At 43.6% G+C, this 14,647-nt stretch overlaps 1 long non-coding RNA gene across 1 annotated transcript in view; it reads left to right on the top strand.

Moving 5' to 3' along the window:
* Window positions 1-3,411, top strand: part of LOC114007896 (uncharacterized) — a 5,077-nt gene extending 1,666 nt beyond the window's left edge. The window contains exon 2 of the long non-coding RNA XR_003549474.1: window positions 2,750-3,411. This is a non-coding gene — a long non-coding RNA (uncharacterized LOC114007896). The remainder of the gene's footprint in view (window positions 1-2,749) is intronic.
* Window positions 3,412-14,647: the final 11,236 nt, after the last annotated feature.

The raw sequence follows: 14,647 nt of genomic DNA, 5'->3' as shown, positions 1-14,647 counted from the left end.
GCCATTTATAGGAAGGATAGTTATCTTTAATCTAAGCCTGTGAGAATCAGACTTCCTATTACTGGCAACTGAAAACATTCTGACACACACAGTAAAGTCTGAACAAGAAGGAAGTCTGGCAAAAGTTCTGAATTCCTAAATACAATAGTCTGTGCTCGGTTCTGACCAAATGTTTAGATTGGGTCTTTTCTGAGCTGTATTCATTTCCCAGAGTATGCTGTGAGATAAAAAGATCCTCCCTCACCTCAGGGTCTTTGCACATGCCATTCTCACTTCCTGGATTGCTTTTCTGCTCTTGGTCCACATGACTCTGCCTCAATTTCAGATCTCTATCAGGAGTGAAGGGATTCAGAAAGATTTCCTTCATATCTGAGTTGGGTGTGCCTCTCATGTGCTTCCACACAACTCTGTGCTTCTCTGGGCATGACACTTCCAAATGATGGAAACTGCCTGTATCTCTCTGTGAAGGGCCTATGTTTGTGTTGGCCACCATGATCTTTGTAGTACTCGGATATTGCTAAAAGACATGCTCACTATTTTCTAAATGAATGAGTAAAATAATTGATAAAATTATTTTACTTGGGCTTTAGAAAGAGTTTGCCTTTTACAAGAAAGCGTCAATTTGTTATAAACGCAGATCGATAAAACAATAATTTAATTTTTCCTATAAAAAGGAAGCTCTTTTTGGTGCTCACTGCTTAATATAAAGATCTATCTATTTAGGGACCAGCAGTTAGCGTAATGGCTATGTCACTGGACTCCCACGTAGTTGAGCGCAGTTCGTGTCCCAGACCCGGTGGCTTAAACTCACGCCGGACGCGTGTGCGTGTGTGCCCAAGATTCCGAGAGGAGAATGGAGGAGAAGGGATTGCGGCGTGGCCATCCCCCCCCGGGGGTGATTTTTCGCTTTCTGTCTCTCTGTCTCTCTCTGTCTGGCGAGTGCACGCGCCCTATAGCAAAAAATCCTCTCCAAAAAAAGAAAAAAAAAAAGATCTATTTTAAAAATTAGGATCTAATCTGCATACCACAAAATCATCTTCTTATAGTGCATAATTCAGGGGCTTACTGTAGTCAGGGTTGTGCAACCATTATCATTACCTAATTTCAGGAGATTTTTATCATCTCAGAAAGAAACCAGTATTCACTAGCAGTTACTCCCTTTCCTTTCTCTTCCTAGCCCAAGATATTCACTGAACTGTTTTCTTTTCTTTTCTTTCTTTCTTCCTTCCCTCCTTCCTTTCCTTCTTTCTTCTCTCTTTTTTGTTTTTAAATTTTTGCTATAGGGCAATAAGGGTTGTGTGCTTGCTAGAGACAGAGACTGAGAGAGAGAGAAAATAAGGAATTACCCCTCAAGGGGGATGGGCATGCCATAATCCCTTTACCTCTACTCTCCTTCTGGAACTTTTGGCACACGCACACGTGTGCTCGGCATGATTTTCAAGCCTCCTAGTCCAGGAGGCCCTGTGAGATCTGGCTGCCTTAACTATCATGCCACCAGTAGGCTCTCATCTGTTTCATGTCTCTACAGATTTGCCTATTCTAAACATTTCAAATAAATAAATCATACAGTGTGTGGCTTTCATTTGCCTAATGTTTTCTTTTTAAAAACGAATGATTTAATTTTACTTATTCATTCATTTATTTTAATTTGACCAGAGAGAGAGAGAGAGGGAAAGTGAGAAAGCAAGCCGCCAGGTCCAGGTCTTGAACCGTGGTCAGCTATGTGGGAGTGTCCAGCGCCTTAATCACCACACCACCTGTTGGTCCCTTTGCCTAATGTTTTCAAGGGTCATCCAAGTTGCAGCATGTGTCACTACTTGGTTCCTTTATATGGCTGAAAAGTATTCCACTACAAGATGTAGCTTATATTCTTTACCCAAAGTCGATGGACATAGGTTTGTTTCTAATTTGCAGCTACGATGTGTACCATTGCTATGAATGTTCGTGTACAAGATTTTTTTTTTCTTTGACTTTTTTTTTAATTGCCAGAGGATGCAGTGTTTGCCAGAAAGAGACAGAAACAGAGGGATAAAGCACACCCCCCGCCCCAATGGGGTGGTCATTCAGCAATCCCTTCTGTATTTCTCTATCCTATTGGGATTTCGGGCACACACTGACACCTGCCCATTGCTGGGGCCAGATTTGAACTGTGGTCAGCCATATAGAATCCAACTTCCTTAACCACTTGGCTACAGGGCCTGTACTCATGTACAAGTTTTTGTGTAATATAAGGAGTCTTCAGAAGTTCATGGAAAATGATTGTTATGAAAAACTACACATGGGTTTCAATTTTTTTTGCATTAAAACAAGCTCATACTTTAATTCCATTTTTCCATAAACTTTCTGAAGGCCCCTCATGTGTTTTCAATTGTCTTGGTATACCTAGGGATGAACTAGCTGGCTCATATGGTAACTCTATGCTTAACTTTTTGAAGAACTGCCAAAGTGATTTCCAAATACTTTTTTACGTTCCCATCAGCAACTTATGAGGGTTCCAATTTCCCCACATGCTAGAAAAGGTCTTTGTGAGTAAATTTATTTTCAACAAACAATGCTGACATGGAGAATTAGGAATGATACACTTCATATCCCTGTGGTTAAAGAGTATGAATCAAACAATCAGTAAGAACCTCACCAATCTGCCTTTTGACATTTATGAGATCATGAGGACAAGGTTTTAAAAAAAGTTACTACCTTTAGAATGAATGATTGACTTAACAATAGTTTTTTTCTTTTTTTTTTTTTTTAGCATTCTTTTTTCTGGGTGAAAAGATCTTGCAGTCATTTTGAAGCTGAAAGTCATGTAGCAGCAGCCTAAGCCATCCCCCACTGTGGTTCAGATGTGCTTGGGCCTGTTTGATTGATTGAGCTGCCGGAAACTGATTTTTAAGAGGCACCAATGAGCTTGGGAGAAATAATTTATTTAAGGAAAGAGAGCCTGCAACAGGAAAGCTTGTTAAGGCTTCTGATGAGAGGCACAGTTCTGAATACACTGGACACCCAAACCTGAATCTTGTCTTCATGCACTCATGGCTGAATCGCAGAAGAGAAAGACCTGTGTGTAAAATCTTAAAGCACAATTTTCATTAAAAACTCGAAGATCTTGGGTGCACAGTAGCCCTGCCTCAGTAATCTGCTCATACAGATATATTACAAAAAGGAAGAAAAGCTGTCTCTCTTTGTGACTCACAGGATTTTCATCTCCATGTTAGTATACAGAAGGCCCCTAGGTGTCGGGAGTGGGGGCAGGGGTAAGGGGTGGTTGAGACATTGGAGACAGCCTTGAAACTCCTGCACATGGCTGTAAGGAGTGTAGGCCGGGGCAGTTGACATTGCTGAAGAGGGACTGAGCAAAGAAGACGGTGTTGGTAGGCCGTGGTGGTCTCGATGTTTGTTTGTGAACCCGGGTGAGATGTTTTCTGAGAACTCCCAGAAGGGACACTGATGAGGACTTCAGGTAAGGATAAGAGCAGGAGACACCTAGTTCCTCACTGTTTGGGTATTAACAGTGTACAATATTCTAGCTGGTAAGGACAAGGGAAATACGTCGGTTACATAAAAACCACAGGAGATCATTGTTTTGGGCCAAGTTCTAGCTCTAGGCCCCAAACTGGACCAAAATAATCATTTATGCTAACATGTCACATTATTACACTGAAACTTTCTTTTTTCAAGGGAGATATTTTTGCTATAGGGTGAAATATCTGTACCTGTTGGAGAGATAGAGAGAGATGGAGAAATGGAAAGTGAGAAATCATGCCCCCCAGGGGGGCTGGCCACACACTTCAATCCCTTCTCCTCCATTCTCTTGAAATTTTGGATGGGCACAGACATGCGTCTGGCATGAGTTTTAAGCCTCTGGGACTCGCACCGCAGTCGACCACATGGGAGTGCAATGACTATTACACCACCTCCTGGTCTCTATTACACTGAAACTTTAAGGAAGCTGATAGGTTCCCAAATAGACCAATTTTTCCTGAAAATGAAAGATTCCAGTCTATCTGAGGAAACACGTTTTGTGGCTTTCTTAGCAATAGCACCTGAAATAGCTCAAGATGCTACCTAAACTCATCAGAACACCCTTATGTTCACGTACATTCCTCTTTTATCTTCCGTCAGTCACATCCACTCACTTCAGTGAAGTGACTCCAAGTGTCACTGGTCAACGTAAGGTCATACTACTTCCCTTGTCATAGAATTTAAGCAGTCACTGCTGTCCAAGACTCCTTCCTGCTCCCCCATCCCCCTCTGACTTCTACTTTTAACATCCTGAAATCCATAAGACTTCAGCTCACATTATTTGGAGCAACTTCAATTTTGTGGTGCCCAGGCAGTTAACCTAACCTAGGCCCAAATAAAATCTTTTGCTTTACTTTACCTTGCCTCAGCCTTCCTTTTTAAGTTGCCAAATCGAACCATTAATGAAATAAAATGAAAAAAAAAAAACAAACCCTAATAACCTGAGGAATGACCAAATGATTTTGAGTTGAATGACTAAAAACACATTGTTCCCTTTGGGATGAATGACAGCCCTATAAAATAAATTTTTTTCCATTTCAAGAGTCTTTGTTATTGTTATAGCTGAGGTAATAAAGCTATTTAGTGGCCTTTCCCATCATAGATTGCTGTGTTATTCTAACATTTAAGAACTTTCCATTGCTTTAGAGATGAACTTTCCCACAGTTTTCTATCCCGTGACGTGTGTACTTACAGATGAAAATGTAACTAGCAGTCAATGGCAGGAAAAGTAAGCATGATACAGTGTGTACCAATCAAAAAATTTAAGCAAGTTCCATTGGTACCATGATGTTGAGTCAACATAAAACCAATGCAACGGATCCTGTGAGGATAGTCATGCCTTGGGGTTCTTTCAATCTCATGGAGGAAGAAAGGGAAGGACCCAGAAAAGTTGCCTTTTTTGGGATCACAAAAATGAAATCATGTGACCACAGCTGCATATTTCTAACAGGATAAAAATACATGAAGTTCAGGCCATTGCTCTTTTTTTTTTTTTTTTTGGAGAGGTTTTTGCTATGGGGTGCATGTGCTCGCCAGACAGACAGAGAGAGAAAGAGAGATAGAAAGCAAGAAATCACCCTCCAGGGGGGATGGCCACGCTGCAATCCCTTCTCCTCCATTCTCCTCTCGGGATCTAGGCACGCATGCACATGCGCCCAGCGTGAGTTTAAGCCACTGGGTCTGGGACTTGAACTGCAGTCAACTACATGGAAGTCCAGCGACATAGCCATTACGCTAACTGCTGGTCCCCCATTGCTCTTTTTTGAAGATATTGTGAGTTATCCTTTTTCTATCAAAGGCCGTTTTCTGGACCTTTCAGTAAGAAATATAATAGATCTCATGCGATCACATACTTGGTACATATTGAAGCATGGAAACAGTTCTGGCGGGTTCATATGAGAAGCTCAGGAGAAGGCATGCTCAGGGGAAGTGCCATATTCCCTCTCTGAGTGAGAAGAATAGACTGAAACAAGGGTTGCCTAACCCCAGATTCTGTGAGGACCTTAATAATACTCTGCAAGTATCGTGGGCTGTTGGGAAGGGCTGCGTGGGTCCATGGTCCCGACAAAAAAGTCAGGCAAGCTGAGTTTTGATTTTACTTGTGTATCGATTCTTGCCTAAACTTTCTACTTGAACATAGGAATTTGCTACTTTAAACATTGAAGAGAGAGGGGCTAGTAGGTGGCATGGTGATTAAGGTGCTGGACTCTCACATGGTTAACCATGGTTCAAATCCCAGACCTGCTGGCTTGCTTTCTCATTTTCCTTCTCTCTCTTTCTCTCTCTGGTATGCCTTAGAGCAAATAATAATAATAGTAAATTAAATAATTCTAAATAAAAAAGACAAAAAGTAATTGGAGAGAGAAAAAGAGAGATTGAGATAGGAAACCACTGGGGTTTGCCCTGAATCCACTTCTCCAAATGTTATGGCTTCTCAGGAGGAGCCATCTCCAAGCTGAATTCTGAATTAATCACAGTTGTAGCGAACTCAGTTGCTGTTTTCTTTACTCACACCAGGAATTCATCTACTCCTGGCTCCCAACATATGGTCTTGGCAACACTTGTCATGGTTGCTTTGTTACTGAGCTGCATGGTGGAAACTGAGCAGAGCTCAGCTTGGCTGCCCCCACTGCACCGACCCCTGGCTGACTCTCACACTGTATATCCCCACATATAGGGCAGAATACTGGCTAACACGGGGGCTAAAATGCTGGCCTGTCCAGAATTTGGGAAGCTCTGCTCAGCACAGCTGAGATGAGAAAAGAGTCAGAAAGGAGAAATCAGCCAGAAAGCTTATGGAAATGCCAGGGGATGACAAATCCAGGGAACTTGGAAGCTCAGTGTTCTTAGCACTCAGCTCTATGACCTTTGGAAATTGTGTGTCACACTACTGAGTCCCAAGCTAGCCTTGACAGATTTTCTTTTTCATCTTTGTAGTCAGGCATTTTAGGACACTGTAAAGAGGTCATCTAATGTTCTCCACACATCATACTGGCATAGAACCAAGAGAGGAAGAAGGGCAGCCAGAAAGAATTACAGAGAATAGGAGGCAGAAAAGATGGAAATCAGATTGACATCTGTAAGCTTAATCAGTGACTGAATCTGGCAGAGCAAAATTTAACCGGTTAAGAGAAAACAGAGCCGTTAGGTCCCTGCCTCCTGAGGAGCCCACACCTCCAACTTGAGCTTTTGGGTTCCTTGCGCAATAGGCAGACGTGTCAGATTCTGCTGGCTTCAGATCCATCTGGCGTCTTGATCATCCAGCCTTTCGTAAGTCCTGCGCCTCTGCAGGCCACCGTGGCATCAGTGGGAGTTCTTGGCTTATTAGTGGGTCTGGGATTTGCCAGCTGCCTGCACACATGGTCCAGATGGTGTGGGTGACCCAAGGCTTCCAGGTGTGCACTAAGATGCAGGTTCCTTGTGTTTGTGGTCAGTCTGCCTGCCCAGTGTTTGGGATGCTGCCTGCCTTTGTGCTGGGACTAGATCCTGAGGCAGAAGCTATCTGGAACTGCCATATGGTCACCAGACTCCTGCCATTCTGCTTACACTGCTTTCCCCCTCTTAACACCTATTCACCCACCATGAGACTGAGCTACAACTAAACATGTTATTTAGAAAAATGTCAAACTTAGAGCACAGTTGGGAAAAACAGTTCAATGAATAAACCTTTCACTTAGATTTACCGATTTTTTAGCATTTTACCACGTTTTTTTCTTTCAATTTCTATATACATACACTCATTATTGTTCCTATCATGTACTTTATGGTTATCTTTATTTCTCCTTCCAGGATCCAACCGAGGATTATGCATTGCATTTAGTTTTCATGTCTCCTTAATTTCCTTTAATCTAGAACAGCCCCCTTGCTTTAAGAAAAAAATCTTTCATGACGTTGATGTTCTTGAAGAGTCCGGGCCAGTTGTTCTACAGAACATTCATGGTTTGGATGCCTGATGACCTCCTCTTGACTAGATCTAGGCTAAACATTTTTGGCAATACTCTCTAGATATAACTGCCCCTTAGGTATAGGCAGTTCCCAAGGCCCGTTGTCCCCCTTTGCACGTTGCTACACAGTAGCCATCCCCTCCTTTCCCCAACCCTGACAGAAAGCAAAGCAGCAAGTGAGGCAGAAGAACTTGCACTGGGCAGACCTGGGCTTGGGGGTGGGGGGAACCTGCCAAGGTTGCTGTCACCAGATGCCACTCTGAGAATTGGTTGTCACAGATGAACTCTCAAATATACTAGGCTCCTAGAACTCTATCATGGCCCAGTGGTGGTCAGGCTGAAGGTGGACCTAGGAGGAAACAATCCAGACAGAGATTCTACAGAAAAAATATCTTAGAGGCTCCTGAGGCCCAAAGGCTCAGTATATAACCTTCACCACACGAACAGGGCTTCAAAACAGGTTGTTGTGCTGGGCTTCAGAGAGAAATAGGATGAGGAGTCAGGACTGGAGTCTGAGTACAGGGATTTGGCAGATACACATGCTCTGCTTTAGTGAGGAAGTCAAGTTCCTTGGAAAGGAAGTATGGGTACTAGAAGTTCAAAAGGTCAAAATTAAAACTCAAGTGCAGAAGCCCTAATGGGTCAGAGGAGATAGGCAGGAAGCCTTTCCTGTTATTCTGTGCAGCCCCTGAATGAGCACTATGCTCGGGACAAGAGAGACAACCAGCTCTTGCTTTTGAGTGACTGAATGAATAGACGAATAAATAAATGACTATGATTTCCGAAGAGCCAGGTTCAGCATCCAAGCATCCTGTTTTAATTAGGATCCAAAAGTTAATATCTGAGCTTATAGATGTGCAGAAATAGCCCAAAACAAACAAACAAACAAAAAACCCCAACAGTATTTTGAGGCATAAGTCAAGAATAACCAATTGAGAAATGGGGCTGAATGAACTACAGTAAGTTGTTGGATGTATTATAATCCGGTTTTAACACACTAACTCCAGACTTTTCTTTGACAGTGCCTTTAGCACCTTATTGGTGACCTGCTTTTCTGTGTGCTGAGACCCTTTGTTCAGCCTCCCCACAGCCAGGAACGTGCCTGCCCCATCAGGCACACACTGGCCTCCAGGAAGCCGTGAGCAGGGCCCCGATGGCAGCTTATTTTTCCTTCCCAACACTGCTGCACATTGATAGAAATAGAAGGTAAGATGTGGACACACTCTTCTAATATCCAGGCTTTTTAAAAGCTATCAGGTCACAGTAAAGGTTTCTGCTTTAGTATCACAAAAACTGGGAGGAAAGTCCAACATTAGGAATGGAGAAGTTGTGTGGAAAGAAAGCCCAAGAACCTCCTAATAAAACAGCTTAAACACAAAGGTTTGGCAAATTCTTAAGACAAGGAGGATGGTCAGGATCAATGATTAAACTGTGACCTGACTGCATTCAACATCAAAAGTGCTGGAAGTTTCCAGCAAGACCCACTAGTGTGATGAAGTGGCTCTGGAAGATCTCTTACGGGATATAAGCACTGTGCATGGAAAAAGAAAAAAAAAGACTGGTCAGGTGATTCAGAAGAAAAGTATTTTTAAGTTGAGAGGAGTGCAATCGTAATACCATCTCCACATTTAGAGATGAATAAAAAAGGCACGAAGAAAGGAAGTGGGCTGTTCTGGGCCTCCCGTTAACTACAGTTCAGCTCTGCTTCCGTATATAGGTTTCTTTTTTGCACACACGCTCTTAGTTTAGGTTTGAAAACCGATGGTTTTATTTATAGGTAAGCAAACCCCAATTTTTCTAAATTCTTGCTGGAAATGATACTAGTTAGTCCCTAATTTGTGTTATCACCATGCTTAGGGCCCCCTCCTTCTGACCTTCCTGTCAGTCCTTTGAAGAAACTGGGTGACCTCTTCAGTTCTATAAACCTTCTCACCGTTCTCTTCTTTCTTTGTTTTTCTTTTCTTTTCCTTTTTGCCAACGTGTCAGTGCTTCTGCACCCTCCTGATCCCTGCTGGCTGCGCAGAGCCAGCAGCAGTTCCGTCCTCCTCTTACTGGGAACTGCTGTCAGCCTGCCTGGCCTGTAGCCCGGTGGCTGCTCTGTTGCTAATGAACTGGCAGGGAGAACAAAACACTCAGCTCTCCTGGAACCACTTTGTCATCTACAGTTGGAGCACATAAAACCTTGGGATTTGGAAAAGAGCAAATGTCATTTGAATTTGCTTATTTGCTTTAAAATATCAGGACCCCAATTCACCACGCCCTTGAGTGTTTGTCTGATTACCAAATTGATGCAAATAACAATAGGGTAAAGGAAAACCGCACCCTCGTAGCATTTCCCTCCTAATTTTCCACCCTCCAGGACAGGCTGGCAGGTCCCGGGAGGGAAAATTCTTATATTTATAGCCCTGTGGATAGCGGGTCAGGCTTGGCAGCTTCAAAAGGGCTGAGTGAATCTTGGAACGCTGGGTTTGAAGGAGCACTTAAGGAGCATTCAGGCCAATCTTCTCTGAAAATGAGGAAACCAAAGTCAGAGAGGCTGCCTGCTGTTATGGATTGAACTGTGTCTCCCCAAAACTCATTTGATATTGAAGTACTCATACCTTGTATCTCAGAGTAAGATCTTATTGGAAGATAGGAGCTTTAGAGAGGTAATCAGGTTAAAATGAGATCATTGGGTGGTTTCTAAACCAATAAGACTTGTGCCCTTGTAGGAAGGGAAAACTTGGACACAGAGAGACACATACAGGGAGAGGACCATGTGAACATGAAGATGGCTGCCTACAACCTAAAGAGGGACCTGGGACAGATGTTCCCTCACAGCTCTAAGGACCCATCCCCACTTGTTCATTCTAGAGTCTAGCCTCCAGAATGAACAACCAATTTCTGTTTTCTAAGCCACTCAGTGTGTGGTACTTTGTTACAACAACTTTAGCAAACTGATGCATCTGGAAACTTGCTTCTAAAATGGCTAAGTTGAGTGGAATTTCTAGACTCTCCATCCAGTGGCCACCCTGACCCCTAGACTCGGATGTACTATGAGATCACTATTAATGAAACACAAGAAGTGCTTTTCAAGAGAGGTAATATGTCTAAGAATTTGAAGAGCAATGTGTTATCTTTCATGTTGGAGTCTATGAAATTAGAGGCAGGAAGCTGCTTGCACCCCCATCTTACCTCTTCTTAAAAGTTGACCCCTTTAGATTCATTTTTACATAGCCCAGGAAATAGCATTCTCTTTATGTGATTGACTAATTTTTAGCACTTACACTCAACTTCTTCTTAAAATTACCCAGGCACAGCCATGTGGCACAGTGTAACACACTGCTCAGGGGTGTCGCAGCTACAAGGGGTGATCCCAGGTTCACACTGAGGTCTCCCTTGTACCCGCTGGGTGGCACCTGCCTGTGACCCTGGCTGGCTGAGGCTGGGGGTGGATCACAGTTCAGGGACCCTGTTGGGGGTATCTATCTCTCTCATGAAAGAAATTTAAAAGATAAGCTTAAAAAATCATCTGGGCCTTTTATTCTTTCAGTATCTGTTTTTGAAAGAACATTCTCAGATTAGCCACTTTCACTTTTTATGCCAAAGTCATTTGCCTTATTTGTTATGTCTTTGCTTTTTACCGAATTAGAGTTATAAATGGGCTTGAATTTCATTTTTATGTACATCAACAATGGCCCTTTATAACTGGAGAGATTTATTTAAGGAATGGAGTGATGTGGATACTTTGCAATAAGTCTTCACAATAGGGTAAAATTCTGACTTCAAAGGAGTTAAAACATCAATGACAAAAACAGCCTTTCCCATGAAGGCAGGCTCTCTTCCAAAGTGAGGTTCCCTAAAGGGGCGTCAGAAGATCAGGTGACTGGACTGAGAACCTGAGTAGGCTCTCTTCTCCCTCATGTCTAGGAGCTGAAGGAAGGGTAGGCACAATTAATCATTTGAACTGCCTGGTGCAAGCCTAGAGATTTCTCGGAGAAATCCTAGTGGAAATGGGGAGAACCAGGGCCAGACACTGGGCATGAAGGGACGGGATGGAGAGCGTTGCATGGGAAATCTGTGCGTGGGCTCCCCACCGCCTCTCCCCACCAAAGCCTGTCAGGCTGGTTGGCACAGCAGGGACGAGTCACACACTGGCTTTACAACAAGGCCAGCGAGAACGAATCCTTGCGTCACAGATGGGTGTGTCATGTGTTGTTGTGATCAGTGGCTTCTACAGTTTAGGATTTCATGACTCCCCTCACAAAAGCGGGAGCAGTGAAAAGTGTTCGGTAGCTTTTAATTCTGTGAAATAAGGATATTATAAGAAAACAGTATCTTCTATTAACATCATTACATAGACACGGATATTTTCACAATTTTTAAAACAAAAATGACAAAAACCTAAGAAGAGTGACAGCTTTTGCATCAAATGACTTTAGGAAATTCAGTCTGTGTGTGTGTGTGTGTGTGTGTGTGTGTGTGTGTGTGTGCATGTGTGTTTTACAAAGAATACATCATGTCTTTTGTAAATGGAAAAAACTTATAATAATCTTTCATTGATCATGGCTGCCTGTGGTGCAGCTGTGGTCCCTGTTCCTGTGGGGCACATGGCACAGTCTGGGTTTCTCTGGGATTTCCAGCATACTCTCTGCTTCAGCCAGAAAGTGTCCAATAGGATCAGGGAGGATAAAGATTCCCTTCCTGAGCTTGGTCCCCTCTCTTTTGTAGCTCCCTTACCTCTACAAAAACAGAGTTCCCCACTCCCTGCCCACGAAGAGTCTGTATTTCTTATGGAATGAAGAACTAAAATTCTTTTAATTGCCAGAGGGCATGTGTGCCTGTCAGAGAGAGACTGACAGACAGAAAGCAAGAAGGAGGAGAGAGGACCCTACAATGGGACATGGTCACACCACAATCCCCTTTCCGTTTCTCTATCCTGTCAAGATTTTTGGCATGCACACACACACACACGCACGCACACGCACACGCACACGTCTGGCATGTTTTTCTGGTTGCTGGACCTGGGACTCAAACTGCTTGGTCAACCATGTGCGATCTGGCTCCCTTAACCAGTAGGCTTATGGGGCTGGCCTGGGAATTAAAATTCTTTTGCTTACAAGTAGCTCCTTAAAATACTTGTTAGTGTGGGGCTGGCAGGTGGCTTGGTGGTTAAGGGCACTAGACTCCCACGTGGCCAACCATGGTTTGAGTCCTGGACCTGATGGCTCACTTTCTTGCTTTCTCTCTGGTTAAATAATAAATAAATAAAGTGAAATAAAATTATTAAAAAAAATTGTTAGTGTATCAGTTCTCAAAAGGGTATATTATTCCCTCACCATGAAGGTGATGTTTCCCCTTATCTTAGGTTGGGTTTTCCCAGAAACAGATTCTGAGCCAAGGATTGGAGCACAAGGAGGCTACTGGGAAAGGATCCCAGGAAATTGGGACATGAAACAGAGATGGGAAGGTAGTCCACAGAAAAGAGGCACTCATGAGCTGGTTACCACCAGAGCTACTGAGAGACCCGTTGTAAACTGCAGAGAATACCCTGTGGAGTTACAGCTCTGGAGTTCTGGTCTACAATTCCCATCTATTACTTATCGAGTTCTGTCCCTGGAGGCATGGGTTCCCCAGCACTTTCTAGCTGCCCTATGCAGAAACTATATCTGCTTCTTCAGCCAGAGCAAGTTTTTAGGTGGAGTCACAGAAGCCACCTGCTTTTTTTTTTTTTTTTTTAATTAAAAAAGATTTTTTTTTTTAGTTTGCTTTAGGACATGTGCCCTTGCCAGAGACAGAGACAGAGAGAGAGAGAGAAGGAAAGTGAGAAATCGTCCCCTGAGGAAATGGCTACGCTGCCTACCTCCTCCAAATGGCATCTGCTATACCTCTCTTCTGCAGCCTCTGAACTCTGAATTTGAAATTCTATCACTGACTCTGCCTTCTCTAGGAAGTAGAAAGACCTATGACTCACCTCAGCCTTTCCATAGAAAAAGGAAGGGCCTACTTCCCCAAAAACCGCCTCCTACTTTTCCATGGGTGGCCAGATCACCTGTTTCTGATCCAGTAGGGATCACTGATATACTCATGATATATATTCAAGACAACAATCTCTCACCACTACCATGGGACGCTTACGACAATGATCTAGAACATAGATGGCAAACTGATTCTGCCTGGGGCCAGCAGGTGGCATGGTGGTTAAAGTGCAGGAATCCCACATGGCCAACTACTGTTCAAGTCCTGAACCTGGGGGCTCGAAAATCACTCCAGGCACGTGTGCATGTGCCCCAAATCCCAATAGAAAAATAGAGGAGAAGGGATTGTGGCATGACCACCCCCTTTTTTGGGGGGGATTAATTTCTCACTCCCTCTCTCTCTTTCTCTCTGAACTCACGTGCCCGATGGCAAAAACAAACAAACGAAATCTACTCTGCCTGGGAGCTGACTCTGATCAATTGATAGCGGCTACTCAGAGCACAATGTTGAGAGAGATTCTTCTTTTTTTTTTTTTTAAAGAGAGAGTTTTGCTATAGGGTGTGTGAGGGATCGCCAGAGAGACAGAAAGCGAGAAATCACCTCCCAAAGCGGATGGCCATGCCACAATCCCTTCTCCTGCACTCTCCTCTTAGGATCTTGGGCACGTGTGCACACGCACCTGGTGTGAGTTTTAAGCCACTGGGTCTGGGACTCAAACCGCAGTCAACTACGTGGGAGTCCAGCGACATAGTCATTATGCCATCTGCTAGTTCTGAGAGAAATTCTGAGGTGCAGGGAGAACAAGTAGATTGACTACAGATTAGGTAGGACTAGGTACCAATCCAAAGGAAGTGCCAATAACACTCCCCTCCAAAAAAAAAATTACTGCAAAACTCCAGACACATGAGGTGGAGAAAACTCAACTTCCACTTTCCTTTCAGGAGTGTACTATTCATGCTTGTATGTGATTGGAAGAAATACCTGGTGAAGATTCTGAAGGGGGGACCAGCAGTTAGCGTAATGGTTATGTCACTGGACTCCCATGTAGCCGATCACAGTTTGAGTCCCAGACCCGGTGGCTTAAACTCAAGCCAGGCACGTGTGCATTTGTGCCCAAGATCCTGAGAGGAGAGTGGAGGAGAAGGGATTGCTGCGTGGCCATCCTCCCTGGGGGTGGGGGGGGTGGGGGGGTGATTTCTTGCTTTCTGTCTCTCTGCCTCTCTGTG

Source organism: Tupaia chinensis, unplaced genomic scaffold (assembly GCF_000334495.1).
Source record: "Tupaia chinensis unplaced genomic scaffold, TupChi_1.0 Scaffold000251_1, whole genome shotgun sequence".
Lineage (NCBI taxonomy): Eukaryota > Metazoa > Chordata > Mammalia > Scandentia > Tupaiidae > Tupaia > Tupaia belangeri.
The sequence above is the reverse complement of the archived record's forward strand: the minus strand, read 5'-3'. Positions and strand labels throughout refer to the sequence as shown.